Raw genomic sequence first — 24155 nt, 5'->3', positions numbered from 1 at the left:
GGCCGCCGGGGCCGGCGCGGCGCTGAGGAGGTGCCGGGCTGGCGCAGAGCCGGGACCCCGGTCGGGCGCGGGGAGCGGCCCAGACAATAAAGTAGCGGCCGACGGCCCGGAGCGCGGAGGGAGGCGGCGGCCGAGCAGGTAGGTGGGCGACGGCCCGGAGCCGAGTGCGCGCGGGGCGCGACCGTGAGACCGGCCGCAGCGGCGGCCCCGGCGCGCCCGGGCGGGCGCAGTGCGCGGGCTGGGAGACCCGGCGGGTGGGGAGGTGCGGTCCCGGCTCCCGCGAGCAGGAAGCCCCGCCCCGCGGCTCGGGGCCGCTGCGTCTGGGAGTCCCCCGGCGCTCGGCGCGGGGTCTGCTCGCTGTGGCGGCGCGGAGACCAGAAGTTCGGCGGTTCCGAGGCGTTGGCGCTGGTGGTTTACAAACGCGCCGCCGGGGACCATGTGCTTCGGTGGCGGCGCGTTGGTGGGAGGTGGGAGGTGGGAGGTGGGAGGAGCGCTGATGAGTCCCAGAGCCGCTGCCCGGAGATAGTTTCAGAACCGGGCGGGCGCCGCGGAGGGCGGTCCGTGCGCTGGCGGGGCACACGGAGGCGGGTTTGGCTGCCCCTGCACCGAGGCGGGTCCCCTCCCGGCCTCCCTACGCGGGCCGGCTGTGCGCGCGTGTGTGGATCGCGCTCTGTCTCTTCTGGACTATTTCACTTTTCACTTTCATCTGGGGAGAGAAGAACAGGTGATGGTTCGATCAGTGCCATTGGACTTGGACTAGGACTAGGGGATAAACTCTTCCTCGGAGCTGGGTGTCCTGTGCTCCGGACGGTCCTCCTGGGCAGTGCGGGCTGCTCCCCAGGGTGGGAGCTGGTGCCCCGTCTCCCGGGTCGGAGACCGCCGCCCAGGAGGTCTCGCTCTCCTTTGTGCGGCCGCCTCCCTCCAGCTGTGCGCGGGCTGGGCTGGGCTGGGCTGGGCTCCCGGGCGGGGTGCTCATTGTACCGAACATTCCTGCGATCTGCCGAGACTTGTAAACATACCACCGCCAGCTCCTCTGAACTTGGCAAACCCACTTGGTCTGTTCGCTGGTACACGGCCGGCTGCGTCCGGTGGGCGGCCCTTGGGGCAGTGCTGACAGCAGGTCTCCCCGAAGGCTGGGTGAACCCTCAGGGTTGGCTGGCCTCTGCCCAGAAGCTTACCTCCAGCTCGGAGGGTGCCCTCGCGTTCAGTGCGTTCAGCGCAGTCCCTGCCAGCTGGTTCCCGTCAGACCTTTCGGACGCACAAAGGGGGTGCTCACGGTGTGCCCCGCGCCCCCGGCGTCCCTCTGGGGGCGTCGTAAATAGTCCACGGAGTGGTAAACGGAGCCCTGGCCACACTGGTAATCCGGGCTTTGCATAAGGGCCGATTCCAGATGCCAGGATCTGAACCCATGACCGTGCCTCCAACCTTCGGATGCTGTTCGTAGGATTAAATAGGACGATGTTTAAAAGCACGACTGGCCTGAGGTATATGTTTTGGTCTCTGAATTTAAAGCCACAATCTAGGTGAGAGGTGGTGTTGTTTTTTGACAAACAACTTTTCCTCTTTTTTAAAAAAAAGTTTTATTGATTTCAGAGAGGAAGTGAGAGGGAGAGAAACAGGAACATCAATGATGAGAGAGAATTATCCATCTGCTGCCTCCTGCACGCCGCCCCCTACGGGGACCCAGCGGAAACTGGCACCTCTTGGTTCATAGGTAGAGCCACACGAGCCAGGCTGGGAGATAGGTATTTTTATGATTCTATGATTCTCTTTTCTTTTTTGTATGTCTGAAAATTTTGTAATAAAAAGCAATGCGTGTGTGTGCGCGCGTACAGACACACACACACACACACATGCACACACACATACACCTTGTGAACAGTGCTTACATTTCTTAAAAGAGAGCCAAACAGTTTAGCCAATTTCAAGGAGAGCTTTATATCTTCTTCATGACATTTGCAAGTATTAATCAAACACTGTAATTGCTTAAAGTTAGTAGTGCAGGTGGAATGTATTTGAACACTCTAATGATGGCAATGAAGAAATCTACCTAAAATACCTGACAGTGAGGTTTGATTTTCACTAACGCTTGGAAAGTTCCCAGAAGGCACTTCTCCTGAGCCTGCATCTGATTGTCTTGGGCTTCACTCTGTTTTGAAATTAATACATTTCCATCTTGATGGTAGGAAAGTCAGTGGGCTTCTCAAAGAGGCAGACATTTAACAATCTAGGAAAGGGGGGAGGCGGTAGCCTCCAGCCACTCCCGCATGTCCAGCAGCCAGCTTCTCAGTATTGTTACTCTCACTGCCTCCATTTCCAGCAAGCCTGCAGACGGTCACCACAGGATCCACAGGGGTAATCAAGATGGCAGTGCTTTTGAGCAGACATGAAAAGGAAGCTCTGGCTCACTAACAATACAAATGAGATCCATGGGAAACAGTTACAAATACCCGACTGTCTTATCCAGCCCGCAGTCCTGGGCTGGAACTTCAGGAACTGTTGGTAGTATCTTACAGAGCTTGTATACACAGGCAGGCCAGGGGCTTACCCCGAAAGTGTTCAATCTCCACCCGCCCCCCTTTGCCTCCCTCCCTCCCTTTCTCTCCAGATCTGCCCCAGAGGTCTGATCTTATCATGAAGGCACTATTTTTACATACTCAGCAGTGCTGAGCTTCACGGAAATTACTATCTTTAGCCTGTAATGTAGATAAATAAATCATGTAACTTAGCTCATCAGCAACTTAGATGTCTCTTTCCTTACCCAGAGTGGGGAGAAGTACGTTTATAGTTGTGAGTGTGTAAAACACAGTTTATTCTTATATTATTATTATTTATTAATTATTGTATTATTTTCCATATGAACAGCTGTAAACCTACTTTTGCCCCACACTGTGTGTCTCACATCTTTCTCTTTCTAGACATGGTTTGTATATTTTATTTATTTATTTATTTATTTAACATTTTTATTGATTTCAGAGAGGAAGGGAGAGGGAGAGAGAGATAGAAACATCAATGATGAGAATCATTGATCAGCTGCCTCCTCCATGCCCCCAACTGGGGATTGATCCCACAACCCAGGCATGTGCCCTGACCAGGAATTGAACCTTGACCTCCTGGTTCATAGGTTGATGCTCAACCGCTGAGCCACACCAGCCGGGCTCTATGTTGTTTTATAAGGCTCTTACCTTTTTTTTGTAATTCATTTATTTCTAGGTCAAGATTTTTTCTTCTCTTCTGGTAAACATGTCAGCTGGCATGGTGAAATTGCAATTTTCTGTTACTAGATACTTGATTTAGGGACCAAACCTCCTATTTTCCTCAATAACGTGATTTACTAAAATTAAGATGTCATTTCTTACCTCATTCTTCCTGGTGAAATACGTTTTTAACCTAATCTCATACAGCAGTATTTTCCAAAATGAAGGTCATGAAATCATTTGACCACTTTAAAAAAAAGCATTTTTTAAAAAGCACAATAGGACAGAAAATATCAGCATCGTCGTATGTAATAGGGCTTCTGCCGTTTCCTGAAACCTTGATGCAGTTCCATATCTGAGTTGCAGTTAAAAAGCACTATTTACCGTGAGCTGCTGTCAAAGAAGTTTGAAAGCTACTGCCACCTTTTTATAAGCGATAAGCACCCAATTTACATGAGTGAGGGTGTCCCTTCATAGACAGGCCACTGGAAGGGACGCAGGAGTGGCTCCAGAGCCTCGTGCTCAGGGCCGAACAAGGACCGGGATCTGCCCTCAGTCTGCCTCTCTCTCCCTTCCGCTGGGCATCGTGTTCCTTGGTGGCAGGTGACGGGAGCAGTTGCTGGGTCACACAAGTCCAGTTTCAAGTCCAACAAAAGAATTGAACAAAAAGTCTCAAGGTCAATTCCGATTGGCCCAATTGGCCTGGCTGGAGGAAACCTTTGTCCAAGGGGGAGTCCCCAGACCTTGTGCACTGTGGGCAGAGAGGGCTGGACCTCAGTGAATAGGGCGCCTTCCAGGGTGGCTGCTGAGGGCGCTGAGACACGCTCACTGCGGAGCGCGTGCCGCTCTCAGTGCGGTCTGACTCCGGTTCCCTTCGAGCCCAAAATAGTGCAGGATGAGCAGCAGTATATTCAGGCGCATTGGCGACCAGGGACTAGCCTTGGCTGTCACTTCTCACGTGGTCAGTGTCAGGACTTAGATCGCAGTGCAGAGCAGGTCACAGTGAGAGAGTCGCTGTGCTTTCCGATGACAGCAAGGGGGAAGGACAGATGTACTGATCAGAAACCCACTGCAGACCCTAAACCTCTTACAAGGGGCGATGATGTTCCTTTATGTGCAAACCTTGGGGGGCATTTATTGCAATCAGTTTGCTGTGCTAATGTGGCGGAGTGAAGTGGTGGCTGGGAGTAAGTTTGAAGAACGTACCTCCTCGAGGCCCAGGCCCAGGCCAGCTGGAGCGCTGCTGCTCTTCAGCCTGAGGCATTTATTTAGGTCTCCGTGCCTTTGCCCGTGGGGTGGTGCTGCTTTCCATTGTTCTCCATCACTTCAGGCACCGTTATCAGGTGAGGATGGAACTCATTCACAGCAGAGGTGCCCGGGAAGTGGGTGCTCAGGCTGCCTTGTCCAGGTCAGTCCTGGCCCTGGACTGGGCCTCCAGTGCGATGATAAGTTATATGGTCACCTCACCTAGGAGCCTTGACGAGGGATCTTTTACTGGATCCATTGATAAAGAACGCCTTTCACCAGGCAAGATTAAATGACGATGTTTAAGGATGGATGCTAATGTGGTAAAACTATAAAGGAAAGCAAGAGAGTGACTACCAAAAAGCTCAGGATGACGCAGTGGTTCTCAAGCAGGTGGTTGCCCCCAGGGCACCCCTGCCGAGGCCTGGGGAAATGGTTGTGGAGGTGCTCCCGGAATCTAGTGGGTGGCGGCCAGAGAGGCTGGTCAACAGCCTGCCGCCCACAGGACAGCCTCCAGCAAAGACTCACTCAGCCCCAGATGCGAACAGGGGCAGGTCCAGAGACCTAGGACAGGGGTCGCCTTTGAAGAGGAGGAAGGGGAAGTACTTAGCAGTGTCTGGGGCAGCAGAGTGATGGATGCACGCCCGTTCCCTTGGAGACGGTTACAGTTCTGTATTTACATTTTGTTCACCTTTTTATGTGTGTTATACTTAAAAATTTAAACAGCATTAAAAAATAAAGAAGTTCTTACCGTAACCAAAGCTGAGACTCCTGATGCCTGGAAGCACCTTGTTCTAACCTGAGGGCTCAGTAAGCAATCGGAGGACAGTAAGCACCTGTGCTGGGAGCCACTCTGCTGAGGTCACAGTGTTTGACGGTGGCAAAATCCGTGTGCTGACTGCAGAGCGGCGGGGTAGGTGAACACTGTGGCTGGAGACAGACAACCTGCCCTCCACTCCAACTGCACCACTTAATAACTGTGTGACTTACAGCAAGGGCTTAACCTTTTCTGTGCCTCCTGCTTGCCGGGTTGTTTAATGCAGGGCCTCCTGTGTGTTATTTGTGCTTTGTGGAGGCTGTCTTATTTACTGAACACTGACCACCGCTAGATTTTACTTGAAGGATTTTTCAGTTATCATTTTCTTCATTGCACATTCTGTGATATGAGTGTTATGTCCATTTATTGCTATTATTTCCATTTAACAGGTTAGGAAAGTGGAGGCTTAATGACTTTGGCAGGTTATGGAGCCTTAATTTCAACCCCCAGTCATTCAGACCCAGAGCCTCTGCTCTCATTGATGTTGTCATATTGTTAGACTTGAATGGGATCCTTGAGATCAGCTACCCCACAAAGTTCAGCCCCCCAGAGGGTCTGACTCAGCAAATTATGAAGGGATGGTGCAGGGCCACAGCCCAGGCTCGCTGCCACTCACGGCCTCCCACGACCCCTGCACGTCCACCCCCAGGGCCAGCACAGGGCGCAGCAGGCCGGGCCCAGGGAGTCGGGTCAGGAGTTGGGGAGACGCCTTCTAATCCAGCTGCAAAAGGTCTAGAGCTGTGTTTCCTTAAGTGGGGCAGTGAACTCCTGGTGGCCGGTGAGTTAATTTTAGATGACAGATGGACAGTCATTTTCATATAACGGCTACTTATTCATTTTAATGTGTATAAGAAAAAATGTTTTCACTTAGACCTTCAGCTCTATCAAATAACATATTCTTTCTGCCTTGCCACATCAACTATTAACAGACTGGATATTATTGCTTAGGATGATGCTAAGCAAGACATCGCGACAATGCAAAATCATTTAAAAGACACGTATTTGGTAAAACATAGAGGGGGGATTGGAAAATGGCTGAGCAATGGAGGGAAGAGGTGCAAAGCTGAAGTCTGGGCAGTGTTCCTCCAAATTCGTGCACTTGAATCATTTGGGGATCAGCTTCTGACTCGGCAGGTCTGGGCGGAACCCGAGAGTCTGCACTTTAACGAGCTCTCGGTGCTGCTGGTCTGGGGACCACACTTTCCCAGGCCAGGGATCAGAGAACCTAGAGATGCCTGCACGTGTGCCCAGTGCTCTGGGGCAGCGTCACCAACCTTCCGGACATCACGGACCACCAGGGGTCCACACACCACCAGCTGGCGCCCGCTGCTCTGGAGGACACAAAGAAGAGGTCCGGCGACCGTCTCCTAGAAGCTCCATCTGCTTGGACAGAAAAGCTGTGAATGGACGTGGCAGGTGAAGTCCCCATACAGAGAAGGTGCCACAGGGGAGCCGGGTCCAGTTGCCACAGGGGAGGTTATGTACATGTGCCACAGGGGAGCCGGGTACAGGTGTCACAGAGGAGCCGGGTACAGGTGTCACAGGGGAGCCGGGTACAGCTGCCACAGGGGAGCCGGGTACAGGTGTCACAGGGGAGCCGGGTACAGGTGCCACAGGGGAGCCGGGTACAGGTGCCACAGGGGAGCCGGGTACAGGTGCCACAGGGGAGGTTATGTACAGGTGCCACAGGGGAGCCGGTACAGGTGCCACAGGGGAGCTGGGTACAGGTGCCACAGGGGAGCCGGGTACAGGTGCCACAGGGGAGCTGGGTACAGGTGCCACAGGGGAGCCGGGTACATGTGCCACAGGGGAGCCGGGTACAGGTGCCACAGGGGAGCCGGGTACAGGTGCCACAGGGGAGCTGGGTACATGTGCCACAGGGGAGCCGGGTACAGGTGCCACAGGGGAGCCGGGTACAGGTGTCACAGGGAGGCCGGGTACAGGTGCCACAGGGGAGCCGGGTACAGGTGTCACAGGGGAGCTGGGTACAGGTGCCACAGGGGAGCCGGGTACAGGTGTCACAGGGGAGCCGGGTACAGGTGCCACAGGGGAGGTTATGTACAGGTGCCACAGGGGAGCCAGGTACAGGTGCCACAGGGGAGCCGGGTACAGGTGTCACAGGGGAGCCGGGTACAGGTGCCACAGGGGAGCCGGGTACAGGTGTCACAGGGAGGCCGGGTACAGGTGCCACAGGGGAGCTGGGTACAGGTGCCACAGGGGAGCTGGGTACAGGTGCCACAGGGGAGGTTATGTACAGGTGCCACAGGGAGGCCGGGTACAGGTGCCACAGGGGAGCCGGGTACAGGTGCCACAGGGGAGGTTATGTACAGGTGCCACAGGGAGGCCGGGTACAGGTGCCACAGGGGAGGTTATGTACAGGTGCCACAGGGAGGCCGGGTACAGGTGCCACAGGGGAGCCGGGTACAGGTGCCACAGGGGAGCCGGGTACATGTGCCACAGGGGAGGTTATGTACAGGTGCCACAGGGAGGCCGGGTACAGGTGCCACAGGGGAGGTTATGTACAGGTGCCACAGGGAGGCCGGGTACAGGTGCCACAGGGGAGGTTATGTACAGGTGCCACAGGGAGGCCGGGTACAGGTGCCACAGGGGAGGTTATGTACAGGTGCCACAGGGGAGCCGGTACAGGTGTCACAGGGGAGCCGGGTACAGGTGCCACAGGGGAGCCGGGTACAGGTGCCACAGGGGAGCCGGGTACAGGTGCCACAGGGGAGCCGGGTACAGGTGCCACAGGGGAGCCGGGAACAGGTGTCACAGGGGAGCCGGGTACATGTGCCACAGGGGAGCCGGGTACATGTGCCACAGGGGAGGTTATGTACATGTGCCACAGGGGAGCCGGGTACAGGTGCCACAGGGGAGCCGGGTACATGTGCCACAGGGGAGCCGGGTACATGTGCCACAGGGGAGGTTATGTACATATGCCACAGGGGAGCCGGGTACAGGTGTCACAGGGGAGCCGGGTACAGGTGCCACAGGGGAGCCGGGTACAGGTGCCACAGGGGAGCCGGGTACAGGTGCCACAGGGGAGCCGGGTACAGGTGCCACAGGGGAGCTGGGTACAGGTGCCACAGGGGAGCCGGGTACAGGTGCCACAGGGGAGCTGGATACAGGTGCCACAGGGAGGCCGGGTACAGGTGCCACAGGGGAGCCGGGTACAGGTGCCACAGGGGAGCCGGGTACAGGTGCCACAGGGGAGCCGGGTACAGGTGCCACAGGGGAGCCGGGTACAGGTGCCACAGGGGAGCCGGGTACAGGTGCCACAGGGGAGCTGGGTACAGGTGCCACAGGGGAGCCGGGTACAGGTGCCACAGGGGAGCCGGGTGCAGGTGCCACAGGGGAGCCGGGTACAGGTGCCCAGAGCTGCTGCAGGGACGGCCTGCAGGCGGGCGGGTGGGCCACTGAGCCTGAGATTTGTGCAGCAAGTGGGAGGTTAGAGATAGGCTGGCCGAGCCCGAGGAAGGGTTCAAGCAACAGGGAAGACTCCAAAAAGTGTTTGCTTGTGCAAAGTGGATATCTCAGCAACAATCTGATCCACACAGAGAATCTAACCTTCGGCTAGAATGACCTTCCTCTCAACAGACAAGCCCCATCGTCTGGAAAACCAGTCCCCATCTGCTGAGTACCTGCAGGTACCAGACACTTTCCAGTGCTTTCCATGTAGTATGTCGTGTCTGTGTCCACATGACGCCCAATGGCCTGCACTTTACTGAGGTAGAAACTGAGGCTTGGAGGCTGTGTGACTTGTTCAGAATCAGAGCTGGTACGTGACAGACCTGGAGTCCAGTGAGCCTGCGCGCTTGCCACATCCCTGCCAGTCCCGGCCCAGAGCCTCACCCTGCACGGGAGCTCCCAGGAGGGTCGCGTGGCCCGTCCTGTTGCAGATGCGGATTTGCCCCCACAGCATCCTGAGCACCAGGCCAACGCTGGTGAGAGTCCTCTCTGCCTTGCCCAAGGAGCTGGAGTGTGGGGCACTGTGACCGTACAGAAGAAGTCAGTGCAACACTGGCCCTCGAACATACCCGAGAGGCACTGAGTGTTCTGTTTCAGTAGAGGCGCGTTCCTTTGGAAATCACCAAGCAGCCTGGACAGACAGTCCTTGGAAATAATTACGCCTCTGCCACAGCACGGGGCCGTCCCAGCCCTCCTGACCCAAAAGGTCTTTCTGGAACAGCAGCATCTCGCTCCCAGCTGGGCTGGTAAACGCCGACAAGACAGCGGGGCAGGCACCGCCCAGGGTGCAGCCTGAGGGTGGTTTCCAGGCTTCCCTGTGGCACCTGAATGATGCCCCATCAGTCCAGTCCTTGCAGAAGAGCGGGCGGCCGAATGTGGCCTGAATGGAGGCTGACACATGCTCTGGCCCAGGTACATCCAAGTTGAATACTCTGGCTGGTTCTGCCATGTAAGGTAACATAGTCACAGGTTGCAGAAATTACAGTTTGGACATCTTTAGGGGCCGTTATTCTGCTAACCATAAAGCTCCACATGATTTCACTCATGACAGAAGTTAACTCCAAAAGTTATGGTTTAATGCACTGTATGGCATTAACCATTTTTATACCTAATTTAGCAGTCTTTAGCAATATTTTTTCCACTTTAAACATAAATATATATGTACATGTATGCATATATGTATGTGTGTGTGTATGACGCACATATATATGTGTAGTATATACATATGTGTGAATATATGCATTCTATACACATATATACACGAGGAAGTCAGATATGCATGTGTGTGTGTGCAGCGGTTTTTGTATCTCCTTTGAACTATTTTGTCATCCCCTGGCTTCCTCGTTAGTTAAGTAGATCTTTTGATGCATGTTCTCTATATATTTGTAAGATAATTATGTCTGATATTTTGAGATACTTGACCACATTGCTGGAGGTTTGTCAAAGGGACATCGGGGCCACCTGAAAGCTCCACTGGCCAAAGCTGGAACAATTCCCACAAGTACCCATGAGGCAGTGATGTAAACACATGGTTGGATGCGACAGCCTCCCTCAGACCCTGTCTTCAACAAGAACAATGTGAAGTTCATCCACAGACAGAATTACTTTGGAGGAAGCTGCTGGTTACCATATGTCACGTGACTGGAGGAGTCTTGCCCAAATGGTTTCTTTAGTGAATTCTGCCAAACATTTAAGTAAGAATTATTGCCAATCCTTCTCAAACTCTTCCAAGAAATTAAAGAGAAGGGAACACTCTCAAACTCATTTTACTAAGCCAGCATTGCCCTGCTATCAAAGCCAAATAAGGACAAGAAAAGAAAACTACAGGCATGGCCAGTGTGGCTCAGTGGTTGAGCGTCGACCCATGAACCAAGGGGTCACTGGTTTGATTCCTGGTCAGGGCACATGCCTGGGTTGTGGGCTCGATCCCCAGTACGGGGCATGCAGGAGGCAGCTGATCCATCGATATTTCTGTTTTTCTATCCCTCTCCCTTCCTCTATAAAAAAAAAATCAATAAAAACATATTTTAAAAAAGAAAACTACAGGCCAATATCCTTGGTGAATGTAGATGCAAAAATTCTCAACAAAATATCAGCAAACCGAATTCAATAGCACTTTAAAAAGATCATACAACATGATCAAGTAGGATTTATCCCTAGCATACAAGGGATGCTTCCGTGTCTACAAATCAATAAATGTGATACATCACATTAATAGAATGGATTATAACAATCATGTGATCATCTCATATATGCAGAAAACTCATTTGACAAAATGCAGCATCCTTTCATGGTAAAAACTGTACAAATTGGGTATAGAAGGAGCATACCTCAATGTAATAAAGGCCATGGGTGACAAACACATAGCTAACATCATACACAATGGTGAGGGGTGGAAAACGTTTTCTCTAAGATCAGGAACAAGAAAGGGTGTCCATTCTCACCTCTCTTATTCAACACAGTGCTGGGAGTCCTGGCTAGAGCAGTCAGGCAAGGAAAAGAAATGAGGCATCCAGATCAGAAAGGTAGAAGTAAAAATCTCTTTGTTTGCAAATACAACATGATCAAGTAGGATTTATCCCTAACATACAAGGGATGCTTCAGTGTCTACAAATCAATAAATGTGATACATCACATTAATAGAATGGATTATAACAATCATGTGATCATCTCAATATATGCAGAAAACTCATTTGACAAAAGGCAGCGTGGGGCGCTGGACATGGCCCTGATCGCAGGACATGGTCCTGATCGCAGGCTAGGCCTAGGGATCCTCCTTGTGCACGATTTCGTGCGCTGGGCCTCTAGTATCTAAATAAAGCTGGAAAACTGAAATGCTCATGAATCCATACTGGGAGAAATAAAAGACTAAGTTGATAAATGGGGGAGAATAAACAAATCTCGCTTGCAAAGGAATTCCAAACAACTCATGCAATAGGCCACCTCCAGGGGAGCAGAACCTCCCGCTAAGGTGTTGGCTGCACATGGACTTGCTTCCGGAGAGGACAGTATGGAGGGGGAGGGAGGGAATGGCTGCCGTGGAGCAAGCTGTCTCAGCTGGGGATCCAGGTCCATGTCAGTATGATAAATAAGGCTTTTTGATAGCGTGTATCCTTCATATGATGTGATGATGACGTTTTATCTTTGTGGTCTTCCTTCCAAAACACATAACCCCAGACTATTCCTGAGGAAAACATCAGATAAACGCCAATCGAAGGGCATTCCACAAAGTGCTTGACCAGCGTTCCTCAGGACTGTTAAGGTCATCACAAGCCAGAAAAGCCTGAGGAATTGTCCAAGCCAAGAGGAGCCTCAGGAGACATGACCGCTAAATGTAAAGTGTGAACAGAGTATGGACTTGGTTAATAAAAATTATGTATCAATATTGCTCCATCAATTGAACAATGCACCATAATAATGTAAGAAGTTAATAGCCAGGATATTTAGTATGGGATATATGAGAATTCTGTACTAACTTCACAGCTTTTTCTGCAATCTATGGAGAGAGACTCATCGATAGAGAGCATGCTGACAGCTGTAGGGGAAGGGTTGAGGGGCTGGGTGAGGGGTGGAGGGATTGAGCAAAGAAGAAAAAAAGAAAAAAAATCATGGACATTGACAAGTGTAGTGATTGCTGGGGGCAGGGAAGTGGGGGAGGTGGAAGAGGGTGTGTGGGGGTAAATGATAATGGAGAAGACTGACTTGGGGTGGTGAGCACACAGCACAGTGTACAGACAATGTGTTGTGGAATTGTGCACCTGAAACCTGTATAGTTTTGTTAACCAGTGTCACCCCAGCAAATTTACTAAAAAGGAAATGAACATTAAAGGAAAGAATTCAGACTCTGGATCTAGATTGTTGTCAGGGTTAAAAAAGTAATAATAACAATTTTATTTTAAAATAATAATTTGAGATTCTATATCACATACTATAAAATTCATCCTTTTAAAGTGTCCAATTCAGTCTTTATTTTTTGAGCATGTTCATAAGGTTGTGCAGTCATTACCACTAATTACAGAACATTTTCACCACCTCAGGAAGAAACCTTGTATCCATGACAATCTTTCTTCCCCCAGCCCCTAGCAACCATGAATCTACTGTCTGTGTGGATAGATTTACCTATTCTGGAAATTCCATATAAATGGAATCATAAAATATATAGCTTTGTGTGTCTGGCTTCTTTCACTTAGCTTAATGTTTTCAGGGTTCATCCATGTTGTAATAGAGCAGTACTCCATTCCTTTTTATGGCTGAATGATATCCTGTTTTATGGATATATCACATTTTGTTTAAGCATTCATTCATTGATGGATATTTGAAATTTTCCACTCTTTGACTGCCAGGAATAATGTTGCTCTGAACATCCACATACACGCATTTCTGTGAACATGTGTCTTCAGTTCTCTTTAGTATGTACCTAGGGATGGAGTCCCTGGGCCATTCCTAGGTTTAACGTCTTCAGGAACTGAAGCTATTGGATATTCCCACCAGCAGGGTCTGAAATGGGAATTTCTCCATACCGTCACCAACACTTGTAATTTTCTGTCTTTTTTTATTATAGACATCTAATGAGTAATCATGCTGAGCAGCATTTCGTTTGATTATTGGCCATTTGTGTAGCTTCTTTGGAGAAATGTCTATTCAAATGTTTTGCCCAGTTTTAATTGAGTTATTTGTCTTTTTATTTCTGGGCTGTGTTCTTTTTATATTCTGGATACGGGACCCCTATTTGGTATATGATTTTCAAGTGTTTCTCTCAGACATTAAACTGTCTTTTCACTTTCTTGATATATTATTTGAAGCACAAAGTTTTTAATTTTGATGAAATTGATTTTATCAGTTTTTTTGGTTGCTTGTGCTTTGGGTGTCATATTTAAGAAATCATGGCTCAATTCAGGGTCACAAAGATATGTTACTTTGTTTTCTTTTACAAGTTTTATAGTTTTGTTTTATTTTTAATTTATTTATCTTTATTATTGAGGGATTACAGATGTTCCCCCACTCCCCCCCATCACTCCCTGCCACCCAGTTCCTGTCCCACTCCAGGCCTTCACCACACTATTGTATGTGCCCATGGGTTATACATATATGCACATAAGTTCTTTGTTGATTTCTTCCCTCCCCCCTCCTCCCTTCCCTTTGAGATCCCTCAGTCTATTATGCTTCCATGCCTCTGAACCTATTTTGTTCATCAGTTTATTTTGTTCATTAGATTCCACAAATAAGTGAGATCATGTGATATTTGTCTTTCTCTGACTGGCTTATTTCACTTAGCATAGTCATCTTCAGGTCCTTCCAGGCTGTATCAAAGGGTAAGAGATCCTTCTTTTTTTTATAGCTGCATAGTATTCCATGGTGTAAATGTACCATAGCATTTGATACCAAGTTTCATAGTTTTAGCTTTTACATTTAGATCCATTTTAAGTTAATTTTTGTGTATGGTATGAAATAATGATATAAATTCATTCTTTGGCATGCAGATATCCAGTAATGAGTTTTGAAATTGGGAAGTGTGAGCCTTCCAATTTTTTTCTTTTTCAAGATTGTTTTGGATATTCTGGGTCTCTTATGTTTCCATATCAATGTGAAGATCAGCTGAGATTCTTACAGGGATTGGATTGAATCTGTAGATCAATTGGCGGAGTATTGCTATTTTAACAATATTAAGTCTTTGAATCTGTGAACATGGCATATCATTCCATCTATATAGATCTTTATTAATTGCTTTCAAGAATGCTTTGTTTTTTTAGAGTACAAGTCTTGTATGTTTTTAATTTTATCCTTCATTTTATTTTTGATGCTATTATAAATGGAATTATTTTCTTAATTTTTGTATAATAATTGCTATATATAGAAAAATCTAATTTTTTAATTTCACTGATCACAGTGAATTGCAATTGCCTGTCTTCACAATAGAGTGTTAGCTCCACAGGGGAGAGCCTGTGTCGTGTTCCCTGTTGTATCCCTGTGGCCTGGCACCGGGAATACAGGAGGAAAGTGTCACAGTGTCCCACTGACTATCCCTTTGCATCCATTCTCCCCCACCCCTTTTTTGAAGCTGTTAAAACTTTAATTTTACACACACACACACACACACACACACACCCCTACAGTTAAAACTGGGGAAATCTGAAAAAGATTGGTCAATAAAGAATTGAGTGAGATTAATGTTGATATCCTTGTTGTGATACTATAGTATGGTTTCCCTCAGAGTTTTTTTAAATTGTGATAAAAATGCATAAAATGTGATAAAATTTATCATCTTAACCATTTTTAAGTGTACAGTTCAGCAGGGTTAAGTACAGTGAACCCTTGAACAGTACAGGAGTCAGGGGCACCGACCCACGCAGTTGAAAATCCGTGTGTAACTTTTTTTTTTTTAAATATATTTTATTGATTTTTTTACAGAGAGGAAGAGAGAGGGATAGAGAGTTAGAAACATCGATGAGAGAGAAACATCGATCAGCTGCCTCCTGCACACCCCCTACTGGGGATGTGCCCGCAACCAAGGTACATGCCCTTGACCGGAATCGAACCCGGGACCCTTGAGTCCGCAGGCCGACGCTCTATCCACTGAGCCAAACCGGTTTCGGCCGTGTGTAACTTTTAACTCTCCCAAAACTTCAGTCATTCCTGGTATGGGCAGGGACTGGTTCCAGGACCCCCCACAGATACCACAATCCATGGATGCTTAAGGTCTTTGTATAAAATAGCATAGAACAATGCATATAGCTGGTCCTCCACAGCCAGATTCCCAGCCACTGGTCAAAAATGCTGTTTTCATTGTGCGGTTGGTTGAATCGGTGGGTGTGAAATCCATGGATATAAGGGCTGACTCTTGTATTTATTGGGAAAAAAATCCAGGTATATGTGAACCTTCACAGTTCAGACCCATGTTGTTCCAGGGTCAGCTGTTAATCAACGTACTGTGCAACCCATCTCCAGTTTTCATCTTGCAAAACTTCAACTCTGTACCCATTAAGGAACTCTCCATGCCCATCTCCTCCCAGCCTGGCAACCACCGTTCTTCCTTCTGTGTCTATGCATTTGCCTACCCTAGAGACCTCATAAAAGCAAAATCATATAGTATTTGTCTTTTTATGACTGACTTATCTCAGTTAGCATAATATCCTCAAGATAGATCCATGTATTAACATGGGACAGGGTTTCCTTTCTTTTAAGGCTAAGTAATATTCTATTGTACGTACATACCACATTTCTGTGTATGTGTGGTTTATCCATTTGTGTGTCCGATAAACATCAGGGTTACTTGAAGCTCTTGGCTATTGTGAACAGTGTGGCTATGCACACGGGTGTGAAAATATGTTGTGAAGAACCCAACTCCAATTCTTTTGGATATGTACCCAGAGGGGATATTGCTGGTTAATATGGTAGTTTTATTTTTACTATTTTGATGACCTGCCATACTGGTTGCACCATTTCCATAGTGGCTGCACCATTTTACATTCCCACCAGCAGTACACGAAGGTTCCAATTTCTCCACATCCTCACCACCACCTTATTTTCTGCTTTTTTTTTTTAATAGTAGCCATCCTAATGGGTATAAGTTGGTACCTCATTGTGGTTTTGATTTGCATTACTCTTAGCCCATTTTTAAACCAGCTTACTTGGTTTTCTGGTTGTTAGCTTGCAGGAAATCTTTTTTCTTTCTAGGTACTAACCCCCTATCAGATATATGATTTGCAAATATTTTTTTTCCCATTCCATAGGTTGCTGTTTCACTGTTGTAGTTGATTGTGTCCTTTGATGAGCAAATTTTTTAGTTTTATGTAGTCCCTTTTCTGTTTCTGCTTTCGTTGCCTGTGCTTTTGGTGTCATATCAGTGAAATCATTGTCAAGACCAGTGTCACAAAGCAGTTCCCATATGTTTTTTTAAAAAATATATCTTTATTGATTTCAGAGAGGAAGGAAGAGGGAGAGAGAGATAAAAACATCAGTGATGAGAGAGAATCATTGATTGGCTGCCTCCTGCACGCCCCTTACTGGAGATCAAGCCCGCAACCCAGGCATATGCCCTTGACCGGAATCGAACCCTGGACCCTTCAGTCCCCAGGCTGATGCTCTATCCACTGAGCCAAATCAGCTAGAGCAGTTCCCATATGTTTTCATGCAGGAGTTTTATAGTTTGAGATCTTACATTTAGGTCTTGCATTAATTTTGAGGTTTTTTTGTTTGCTTGTATTTTGGTAGATGGTGTAAGATAAGGGTCCGACTTCATTGTTTTTCCCATGGAAAACACCATTTGTTGAAGAGCCAGTCCTTTCACCATTGAGTGGTCTTGGCATCCTTGTTGAAAACCATTTAACCATACACGGAAGGGTTATCTCTGTGCTCTATCTCCATTTCATTGGTCTGTGTGTCTGTCTTTATGCCAGTGCCACAGTGGTTTGTTTGCTGTAGCCTAGGAATATGTCTTGAAATTAGGAGGTGAGCATTCTCCAACTTTGCTCTTCTATTTCAAAACTGTTTGGGCTATTCAGGGTCCATTTGGATCTCATATAAATTTTAGGATTTTTTTTGTTTCTGCAGAAATTCTGTTGGAATTTAGATAGGGGTAGTGTTGGGTCTGTAAATTGCTTTAGGTAATATTGACATCTAATAACATTAAGTTTTCTAATCCGTGAACACAGGATGTCTTTCCATTAATTGTCTTAATTTCTTCCTGTAATGTTTTTTAGTTTTCAATATATAAGTCCTTCACCTCCTAGATTATGTTTATTTCTACATATTTTATTCCTTTTGCTGCTTTTGTAAGTGTAATTGTTTTCTTAATTTTCCTTTTGGGTTGTTCATTGTTGGTATATAGACATGCAGCTAATTTTTGTGTTTATTTTATATCCTGCAACTTGGCTACATTTATTCGTTCTGTCAGTTGTGTGTGTGTGTGTGTGAGTGAGAGAGAGAGAGGGAGAGAGAGAGAGAGAGATCTTTAGGTTTTCTATGGACAAGGTCATGTTATCTGTGAAAAAAAAAAAAGATCATTTTGCTTCTTCCTTTCCAATTTGGATACCTCTTATTTATTTTCCCTAGTTGCTTCTAATACTATGTTAACTAAAGACGACAATAATGGGCATCTTTGCTTGGTTCCTAAACTTAGAGAAAATGCTTTGTCTTTCACCTTTGTGTATGATGTTAGCGTTGAGATTTCCTGCGTGGCTTCATTCTGTTGAGTCAGTCTCCCCCTGTTCACAATTTGTTGAGTGTTTTTATAATGAAAGGGTGTTGGATCTTGTCAGTTGTTTTTTCTGCATTGATTGAGATTAGCAAGTGGTTTTTGTCCTTTGCTCTCTTAATGTGGTGTATCATATTGATTGGTTTTCACATATTGAGCCATCTTTGCTTTCTAGTAGTAGATCCTACCTGGCTGTGGTGGGATAATACTTTTAACATGCTGTTGAATTTAATTTGCTAGGATTTTGTTGAGGTTTTTGCATTCATCAGGGATATTAATCTGTAGTTTTCTCTTCTTGGAGTATCTTCATCTGGCTTTGGTATCAGTGTAATGGTGGCCTCATGGAAGGAGTTTGGAAGTGTTCCCTCCTCTCATTTTTTTGGAAGAGTTTGGTGGAGGAATGATGTTAATTGATCTTTAAATGTTTGGCAGAATTCTCTCCAGTGAAACCATCTGGTCCTGGGCTTTTCTTTGTTGGGAGGTTTTTGATTACTGATTCGAGATCCTTGCTAGTTGTTGGTCTGCTCAGATTTTCTATTTCTGCATGATTCAGCCTTGGTAGGTTTTGTGCATGTGTTTCCTCTAGATTATCCAATTTGTTGGCTTGGTGGTCTCTTGTAATCCTTTTTATTTCTGCGGCCTTGGTTGTAATATCTCCTTTTTCATTTCTGATTTTAGTTATTTTAGTCTTACTTACTTTTTAAATCTAGTTAAAGGTTTGTCAATTTTGTTGATCTTAAAAAAAAAACACAACTCTTAGTTTCATTGATTCTTTTTTCCTGTTGTTTTCTATTTTAGTTATCCCTGCTCTACTCTTTATTATTCTCTTCCTTCTGTTAGCGTTGGGTTTACTTTGTTCTTCTGAGCTGTAAACTTAGGCTGTTGATTTGATTCTATCTTCTATTTTTAATACAAGTGTTTACAATTATAAACTTCCCTTTTAGCACTGCTTTCGCTGCATTCCTTAAGTTTTGGCATGTTGTGTTTGTGGTTTCCAATGTCTGAAGGTATTTTTAAAATTTCCCTTGTGATTTCTTCTTTGACTGCGTGGAGAGTGGGAGAGGGCGGCATGCGGAGCAGCCGTGTTGGAAGCCAGGCGTGGAAGGTGGCAGACCCCCCCCCCCCCCAATCATGGATCTCCGTGCGGTCCTTCAGGTCAGAACTTTCTACCTGCCGCTTCTATTCAGACAGTTACGTAAAAGATAAATACATATTGATCCCTCTTCAACCGTCGTGATTTAGGGTCTCTGTCTAAGTTGCTTAGCCTTGTGTCATATCAATACTTTAACTTTACCCAAAGTGCTCCTTTACCCAAGGAATCATACAGTGTTGGCTTTCTTCTTTGTGGGCCTTCCTTATTAAAACTGAATGAATGAATACATTTTTAAGGAAAATTAAATAGGACCCATGGCTACATGGGATATTTTCTTAATTCAGGCCCCATGAAGTGCCTCACTATGGTGGGTAGGAGTGGGTATTTTCATTTATATCTTTATCTGGTCCTTGCCTACCTCTAGACAGTCTTCTGTTTCTCCCTCTCTCTCCCCCTTTCCCTCCCTCCCTCCCTCTTCCTCCTATTCCAGGCAAATTACCTAAAGCTCTCTTCTTTCCCTCGTTTTTCCTAACTGGATACGCTCTGTCCTGTGACGGAAGGTTTGCACAGACAGCTCATATCACTCTGGAATGTCCTTCTTGTCCTCATTGCCTTCTACTGTACCGGCATCCCTGCTCAGTCAGCACTCCTCCCAGAGTCTCCCCTGGCCCCCCAAACTAGGTGATGCTCCTCTCTTACATGCTCTGTTATTCGGGTCCTCTGAGAAGCAGGTACCAAAAAGGGGTGAAGTGCGAGGGATTGATTAGGGGGAATGCTTATGCAGTTTAAAGCCTGTGGTGGGAGGAGTGGGAGGAGAAGCCCTTCAGCCCGGGATGCGATGTGTGGCCGGACCCTTGGAAGGTGAAGGGAAAGGAGGGAGCAGTGGGTCAGAAGAGCCTCATACTCCAACTCCAGTAGAGGAGTCTGCTCTCCTCCTGAATGAGCCCCTCTGTGCTCCGGGTGGGCTGGAGGAGTGTGAAGGCCCAATGTCAGTGATCCTACATGTGTGTCTGAACGGGCTCCATATTCCTCGTGCTCTTTCCTCTCTAAACTCTCCAGTCTATGCGAGAAAGGATTGTATGCATTTTGCATGGTAGCTCTAAAGCCTATAACAGTTTGGCACATTTTAAACAAAAGCAACCTGAACATGTTTAAAGTTAATTTAAAATTCTTCCAGTCCTGGCCGGGTAGCTCAGTTGGTTAGAGTGCTGTCCCAATACGCCAAGGTTACAAGTTCTATCTCTGGGCAGGGCACATAAAAAAATCAACTAATGAATGCATAAATAAATGGAACAACAAACTGATTCTCTCTCTCTCTCTCTCTCTCTCTCTCTCTCTTCTCTCCTCTTTCTCTTTCAAATCATTTTTTTAAAAGGAAAAGAAAATTCTTTTAAATTAAAAAATTTTAATTTATTTAAAAAATTTTCAGCCTGTTTTAAAGAGGATTGTATTTTTGCAGAAAATACAAAGTTCAAAATAGATATAACTTTTGTGAATAAACGTTTTCAAATTTTTCAGTAGGTACCTAGAAGAGGAGTTGCTGGGTCATATGGTAACTCTAGTCTTAATTTTTTGAGGAACCTCCATACTGTTTCCCATAGTGGCTGTACCAGTTTACATCCCACCAGCAGTGAATGAGGGTTCCTTTTTCTGCACAACCTCTCCAACACTTGTTATTACCAGTCTTGTTGATAATAACCATTCTAACAGGTGTGAGGTGGTATCTCATTGTAGTTTTGATTTGCATTTCCCTAATAGCTAGTGATGTTGAACATCTTTTCAAATGTCTGTCTTCTTGGGAGAAGTGGCTACAAAGATATATGCACCCCAACTTCATTGCAGCATTATTCATGGTAGCCAAGACATGGAAACTACTTAAGTGTCGTTTGATTGACGATAGGATAAAGAAGTTGTGGTACATGTACACATGAAATACTACTCAGCCATAAGAAAAGATGAAATACTGCCATTTGCAACAACATGGATGGACCTTGAGAATATCATGCTAAGTGAAATAAGCCAGTCAGAAAAAGTTAAGAATCATATGATTTCACTCATATGTGGAATATAAAACTAAAAGTAACAAATAAACAAATTAGAAAAATAAGCAAAAACTCATAGATACACAGTATAGTGGTTAATAGAGAGAAGGGGGTGGGCGGTAGTAAAAAGGGTAAATGAGGTCAAATATAAGGTGACGGAAGAAGATTTGACTTTGGGTGGTGACACACAATGTACGGATTGTGTATCATAGAAATGTTCACTTAAAGCCTACATGATCTTATTAACCAACGTCACTGCAATAAATTTAATAAAAATATATATATAATCTGCAATAACGTACAACTACTGTACATTAACCTGAAAATACCTATCAGATGAAATTTAGTGAAATAAATGTTCTTATGGTAGTTGATCAGGTCAAATGCTAGAAACATCTAATTCCAAGCGAATCTTAAACCCAAGAATGTATTCATTGTACTTGAAAAGAAAGATGGTTTTTGATCTGAGATATCTTTAGGAGTTTAATGAAGTACTCTATTTATAAATGACCCCTACATGTAAATAAAATGCTTTGTTGTTCTGTGGGGGGAAACGTGGCCAGATTTATTGGTTGACTATAAAAATTCTCCCATGTGCACTGCTTTGAAGTGAGGCAGAGAGGAAGTGTCAGAAAAAGGAAGGCATGAAGTCTGGGCACTGTGACAGAACTACATGAAAACTCTTGGCTTACCCTGTGTGGTAACTCGTCAGTAGGTAAATGTAGGTGGTCTCAAAACTGCTTGCTTAGAGTGTAATGTGGGGGGAAGGGGTTTATGGCTGCAAGTGCCATTACTGCATGTGAGGCTGCCTGCCGTGGTCGTCAACACGTCTGCTTCCCTCTCGGCTGTGTGTGCTCACCTCACCCTCCAGGGGTAAGTCTGGATCAGTGACTTACAGGTGCACTTCGGGCCTGGGCCTGTTTCCTCTGACAGGGCATAGAGTCAAGTGTTTAGAGTCCAGTTTTACCCTTGATTTGTAAGTTCAGATATAGCTGAGCTTTATTAAACTTTCTTTACGCCAAATGGAAATGGCTTTATTGTTTTATCTGATAATAAAAGCAACCTTAAAGCAATTCACTATCAAGAGATAAAAGAAAACATCTGTAAAAAACACCACCAGGAGAGAAACTCCTGAACAATTTGTACTGAGACTTCTGGACTGACTTCATTTCTGATCATCATTTGGCCCTGGCTCTGACACTATCATTTTATGCTATGACTAGAGGCCCGGAGCATGAAAATTCATGCACTGGAGGGGGGTGTCCCTTAGCCTGGCCTGCCCCCTCTCACAGTCTGGGAGCCCTCAGGGGTGGGAGGCAACCCGGTGATCAGGGGAAGGTGACGCCCCCATCACACCTCTGCTGCATAGAGACAAGTGTCATAGACTGGAGAGTTTAGAGTTTACCACTGCCGGCAGCACAAGCCTCAGCTGGCCCTGGTTACCTGAGCCTCGGGCAGCCTGGGCGGCTGGGCAGCTGATATCCGAGGCTTGCCTGCACCTCAGGCAGGCCCTGTGCGGCTGAGCAGCCAACATCCAAGGTTTGCCTGCGCCTTGGGCCGGCCCTTGGTGGCTGGGGGGCTTAGGGCGGGTCCAGCCGCACTGTGTGCTGCTGCCCCCCTTTCCCCCCTGGCTGGGCTGAAAGGACTATGCGACTCCGGCAGCAGGTGCAAGGAGCGTCCAGACCCACCTGAGGGTGGGTCCGGCTGCACTGCGCGCCTGCCACCCCCCCACCCCCAGTGGGCTGAAAGGACTGGGGGACTCCGGCTGGGCTGAGGGGACTGGGCGCTGCCATCTTGTGGCTATGGGCGCCGCCACCTTTGTGATGGCGTGATGGTCAATTTGCATATCTCCTCTTTATTAGATAGGATATTATCATCTGCATAATTTTTAAGAAGTCTAATCTAATAACTAAATAGCTATTATTAACACTTTCAGTCAAGATGGTGAAGGAGCAAATGCTGTGTCACCTCCTTCCACAACCACATCAAAATTATAGCTAAATGACAGAACAAGCATCATGGAGAACGGCCTGATGTCACCTGAACAGAAGGCCTATAACAAGGGAGATACAGACACAATAGCCGGGCTGAGACTGGGAGGAGGGTGGCGATCCAGACGGGCTGGTCCCACAGCACATGTGGCAATTGAAGGGACTTCTTTAAGAAGAAAAAAAATAAAAACAATGAATAATAAAATAGCAATAGCTACATACCTATCTATAGTTACTTTTTAAATTTTTCAATTACATGTTACCTTCAGTAGTATTTTGCATTATTTTCAGGTATACAACATATGGGTGATTGTAAACCTTTGTAGTAGGGCAGCGTCCAGGGAAGTTGTCAGGGTGGGATCAGCAGAGTTTACCAGGCCCGATAGACCAAGATTTGGCCGTAGGAAGGGAGGGTTCAGCGCCAGTGGGGTGTGCAAGGGAAACATGGCCCTAGTCCTAGAGCCACACAACTCAGTCTGTCCCCGATTCTGCCCCGACCTTCCAGAGAGCCTGAGCTTGTCAGAGTGGGGCTGCCAGGAGTTGGGAGGTGTGGCTAGTGGATCTCTCTTGATATTGAGACACTCTGGTCAGGCTCACAGGAAAAGTAGGGGGAATGACCCCCACCCTAGAGCCACAAAACTCAGTCACTGACCCCTGGATCTGCTTGGACCTCTCCACCAGGGCCCAGGCACCTGACTCCTCCCCAGGGTCTGATCTTCACAGGGTGGGCCAACAGGGCATCCAAAGGGGGTGGGGGGGTGGCTATTTCATAATAAGGGGAATGCTCCATTCAAGAAAGATGTCATCTGGGATGTGGGAGAGGGACTCAGCACAGGGACCCTGGTGGCAGTCCCGTCAGCTCTCTCCCCAGAGTTGCGAACCCAGTTTCTCCTCATATAACTCCAGTCCGCTCCTCCCTCCCTCCGTCAGAGCCCAGGGTGAGTGGCTGCAAATGAGATTTGGTGCATTGGCCCTTTCAGCGGGTGCTTTTTTCTCTAACATACTCTCATCTCTCCCTGGTGGACAGAATCCTGCTGATTTTTACAGCCAGATGTGATGGGGCATCTCCTCCTGGCTCTGGTGCTCTGGTCTGGGGGGCCCCCATCACT

At 47.1% G+C, this 24155-nt stretch overlaps 1 protein-coding gene across 1 annotated transcript in view; it reads left to right on the top strand.

Moving 5' to 3' along the window:
- Positions 1–10: 10 nt before the first annotated feature.
- FRMD4B (FERM domain containing 4B) overlaps positions 11–24155 on the top strand; it is a 336244-nt gene continuing 312099 nt past the window's right edge. Inside the window, exon 1 of the mRNA XM_079795693.1 lies at positions 11–138. The gene's annotated coding sequence lies outside the window, so the exon portion shown is untranslated. The remainder of the gene's footprint in view (positions 139–24155) is intronic.

The sequence above is a fragment of the Cnephaeus nilssonii genome (assembly GCF_951640355.1).
Source record: "Cnephaeus nilssonii genome assembly, chromosome: 17".
Lineage (NCBI taxonomy): Eukaryota > Metazoa > Chordata > Mammalia > Chiroptera > Vespertilionidae > Cnephaeus > Cnephaeus nilssonii.
Note: the sequence above shows the minus strand (reverse complement) of the source record. Positions and strands in the feature narration are given on the sequence as shown.